At 35.6% G+C, this 4,623-nt stretch overlaps 1 long non-coding RNA gene across 1 annotated transcript; it reads left to right on the top strand.

Annotated features, from left to right (window-relative positions):
- Positions 1–1,560: 1,560 nt before the first annotated feature.
- On the top strand, positions 1,561–3,165 carry LOC135441269 (uncharacterized). The gene is made up of 3 exons (XR_010438453.1): positions 1,561–1,639; positions 2,517–2,603; positions 2,674–3,165. It is a non-coding gene; the product is annotated as an uncharacterized LOC135441269 (long non-coding RNA).
- The last annotated feature ends 1,458 nt before the right edge of the window (positions 3,166–4,623 follow it).

The raw sequence follows: 4,623 nt of genomic DNA, 5'->3' as shown, positions 1-4,623 counted from the left end.
TGGTAATAATATTGAGCTATCAATATCATTATGTAATAGCGGTACATGTATTTGATAATAAAGCGATTTTGGTTTCATGGTGAGTTCATCATGTTGGTAATCTATTATACAATTAAATTTTCTGATGAAGTCAAGTCCAAGAATTCCATCGCATGGTATGGGAAATTCATTGTGGACTATTTGGAAATTGTGACTGATTACGAAGTAATCGAAAAGTAGATCAATTGTGGATTGTCCAATTGACTCTATTGTCCCCTGTCCGATTCCTGATGATACTTGTTTTGTAGTCTTGATTTACATGTGAATCTGTTTTATTGTTCTTTAAAATTGAGACATTTGCTCCTGTATCTACTAGCAGAGTCAATGGTATATTATTTTTCCCATTGTGTATTTTGATGAGACTACTGAGTCTATGATTAATACGCAACATTTTTATTGTTCGTTGCTCAAAGGGGTTTGTTGGTTTTCCGCGGTTTCCACCACGAGGAGAGTAATATTGGTAATAAAGGACAGTATTAGTTTGTCCGGTTGCATCTGTGCAACTATCGACAAATTTGGATATGGCATGTTATTGAATTTGCCTGCCTGCATGATAAGTTTCACCCTATCTATAGCGCAGTTCTGGCAGTCATGGCCTTTGCTGCTTGGGCTGTACTGTATTTATTGGCCAATTCTGGCGTTAAGCCATCGTTTATAAAAGCTCCTTCTAAAGCTTTTGTTAACTGCTCAACCTCTTGAGTGTACTTGTTAGCAGTTTTCCTTTTTTGATGCAAGTTAATTAGTTTGACTGACAATACTTCGACTGATTCGCCTTTTACTGTGCTTAATAATTTTGCAATGACTTGAGCGATAGTTTGCTCATTGCTTATTAAGTTTCTTGCATGGCCTTTTAGTTTTGTCTTTATAAAACTGAAAGCTGTTGCTTCATGATCTTCTTTTAGTGAGTCTATAAGAATTAAAGCATCTTTGAAGCTTTGTAAGTTTTCTGCATTACCATCAAACTCTGATAAGAGCGATGAGGATAGATTGAGAAAACTTAAAGCTGTTTGGGCCATTGTGTTGTCAATTGATTGGATATTTACTTCGGTAACTGAAGGTTTAGTATCAGCTGGCAATGAAAGTAGTTTCGCGTCGAATGACGCTGAAGTGTTAGGAGAATTTGGAAGGAATATTGTTATATTATGCCTATCCGAAATTTGTTTAATGTTTTCTTTTAACGTGTTTAATGCATCAACTGTCTATTTCTTTTAATTTCGTTGCATTGTCACAATTAAGTGCACGGCTGATATTGTAGGAATCTACAAGAATTTTAACGTGTTGTAACTTTGTGTCGTTTGAAATCGGTGCACTTTTGTTAAGGTACTTGAAAGATTTATTTAACTCGGCACCTTGTTCCCTAAGAATGGTAACGATTTGCGTCCGTTCCATTTATTGAGATTTTTAATTTATCAGTGCAAGCGCACAATAATAATGTCGATAGGTCCTAAAATAGGGTGTTCTAATTGAAGTGTGTTTTTTAATGCTACAAAATTCAACGTTCTTCCTAATATTGGGTGTTCTTTAATTACTGATCTCACTTGCATACCAGGAATAGTACTTAACACTATTCCTTTTTGAGTTTTTGAGCAATGTATCAGAGGTGAGTGATCGAGATTGAAAGTATCCATATATAGAAACATAAGTTCGTATATACTTATTGGAGTTGCAGTTACTAATTGCTGAGCTCTTTCCCTAAAATTTGGGTCTCGTAAATAAACTTATGCTATCGCTTTGTTCGTAGCCATTGAGTTTATTTAGGAGAGATCATTTATTTTTTCTTTAAGCACCTATTGTGCACTTTGTACAATTTGAAGAAAAGGCTAATGCACATTAGCACTACGATAATTACAAGGAGAACTGTTATTATTTTTAAGTCTGGTGTTTCCATCTCAACTTTATTAATGACGTTGGCGGTGGAATCCACCGTCTTTGTGTCTATTAATCCCATGTTAGACCAAGGGAGATGATTATGGAATGTGAATAATACCTCCGTTTTGAAGGCTTGAAATATAAAAATTTAATAATTAGCGTGAAATTAAAAAAAAAAAATGTTTAGTGAATTTATAAAATCAATAGGAGAACACTTTGTAGTGTACATTGGCAAATGTCAAGTTCACAAAAGTTTACGTAGCATAAGTTTACGCTACAAAGTGTTTGTTAGTTTTTTGTTGAACTGAGACATTGTTAGTTTTCATACCTAGCGCAAGCGCAAGATGGGTTCTTAAAAAAATTAGGCGAGGCACTAACGTGTGAATCTCCTATATTTAGTGTCTGCTTCTCCTTTTCCCCATTTCGGCATTATCAAATTTTATTTGCCTAACAGTTTCTAATTGTTTTGGCAGCCACTAAAGATTTCTGCTCTTTTGTATATTTATATATACATTTGCACATAAATAATTGGGTGAGAGAAGTTTTGTGTCAGGGGGTGTCTTTTTTCTACTAATATATGTTATCCGTTTTCCTACATTTTTATGCAGATTGGCTCCTGGCTATGGCAAAGGAACAGCGCTATGGACAACAAATCGCAAGTGACATATTTTGAGGCACCTGCTGGGCCTCAATCTGTAATTTAAAATTTTCTTTTATTTAAATTTAGACGAAAAATTATTATTAGATATTATTTGTGCTTCACAGATTTTTTATGATGTATTGTACTTGACATTTAAGTTGGGGCAGCAACAGGTCAAGCTTTAAGATCCTCCCCGCAGTCAACCAGAGGTGAGTAAGACCTCGAGGAATGGAAATGTCGGTTAACAAAATAATTAGTATTTAAAATCGGACTTACGTATTTTTGTTGCTTTTCGAGCACATAAACGGACAGCCTGCAAAACATTCATATGGTGAACAGATGTTGAGGTCCACCCTAACGGAGCCCTTTCCACCATGAGTTGGCCATATAGACAAATCTAAACGTGCAGACGCCGTACATTTCCTATTCGGACATGTTCAATGTGACATACAATAAATTAACTCTTAACATTATTAACAATTACATATCACTATTTTTGAAGGGCGAACGCAAAACGACTTGACGAAACTGACGCAGAGAACAAATAAATAAATATATTTTATCCCAAATAGTAAATATAAAAAAAAATAAGTTTAAGTCATAGCCGCTTTCACGTGGCCGCTACCTATAAATCATGCAAATGCTTATAATTAATAGTAAAATGTAACAATAATTAGAATAATAATAATTAAATTAGTATAACATTACATCTATTCACAATTAATTATATGAATGTCTATATTAATATATATTCTGTTATTTTCTTTGGAAAACAGTTTTATTTAAGAAAACTCTGAGGCCTCCAGAGGTGGTGGCCAATTCGCTCCCCTGGTGACCTGATCTTCGCCTATCCTCTTTGCGGCACCTCCCCTATTGTGACACTTTTTGTTCATCAACACTATTAAATTTAATTATATCTCTATATATAAAACTGTTTGTCCTGACTGACTGACTGACTGACTGACTGACTGACTGACTGACTGACTGACTGACTGACTGACTGACTGACTGATTGGTGATCAACGCACAGCCCAAACCGTAAGAGCTAGGAAGCTGAAATTTTCACTGTATCTACCTTATGTGATGGAGGTGCACGTTAAGACGGGGTTTCAGGAAATTCCACCCGCAAGTGTGGCAAAATCGCGAAAAATGTTTGTATGTAATTTTTTTGTTTACCATCGGATTGGCCTCAAACTTATTTTCAAAGATCTTTGTTCAAATTCATTTGAGGGGTGTTTCACACTTTTCGAAAAATACGTTCCTCCTTGGTGGAAATGGAGGTCAAAGATTTGGTGGGTGACGTTTCGCGCTCAAATTCATTTCCAGAGATTCATTTCAAAGATTTTTTGGGCGAAGTTTTAAGTTGTGTCCGATTTGCTTCAAACTTATTTTCAAAGCTCTACATAAGAACTTAATAAATACGTATTTTAGCGATTTGGGAAATTCCACCCACAACAGTGGTAAATTGGCGGAAAACGTTTGTATGAAAGTTATTTGTTTACCGTCCGATCAGTTTCAAAGTCATTTCAAATTTTTTTGAGAACATTGATTTTATAACATACGTGCCACGGGCAAGGCCGGGTTATACCCGCTAGTATATATATATTTTTATTATTTTAACTACCCTTTTATATTTTCTTTTCATCACTTGTCTTTTATTTATTTTATTTAAATTACCACAGTTTCGATTTTTTTTTTATAATTTTCAGGCTTTGCATACGGCTAGCTTGTAGTGGGCTCAGGGATTTTTCATTTTCTAAGGCACCGCCCAACAGAAAACCCCGCTCTCCCTTCGAAAATGCAGAGACTCACGCTAAGGAACTTGTCACTCCGATAATTGCGCACCCCTTGAATCCATCGATAAATTTTCTCATCCATCTTCAATTGGCAATCGACACATAGCATATTGTTTAATTATTGTGTTTTTTTTTTATATTGTTACGGAACTGCTTGTTTCTCAGTGGACCGCGCAGGCTGGCTCATCGGGTTCTCTGGGTGTAGTCCCATCCCTTGTCCGCAGTCCGCATAATCGATAACAACAAAGCTACAACTTCTGTACACAACACTACGCAAAA

This window comes from Drosophila montana, unplaced genomic scaffold (genome assembly GCF_035044405.1).
Source record: "Drosophila montana isolate Dmon_TW-CO22-7 unplaced genomic scaffold, ASM3504440v1 contig_1932_1, whole genome shotgun sequence".
In the NCBI taxonomy this organism is placed as follows: Eukaryota; Metazoa; Arthropoda; class Insecta; order Diptera; family Drosophilidae; genus Drosophila; species Drosophila montana.
The sequence above is the reverse complement of the archived record's forward strand: the minus strand, read 5'-3'. Positions and strand labels throughout refer to the sequence as shown.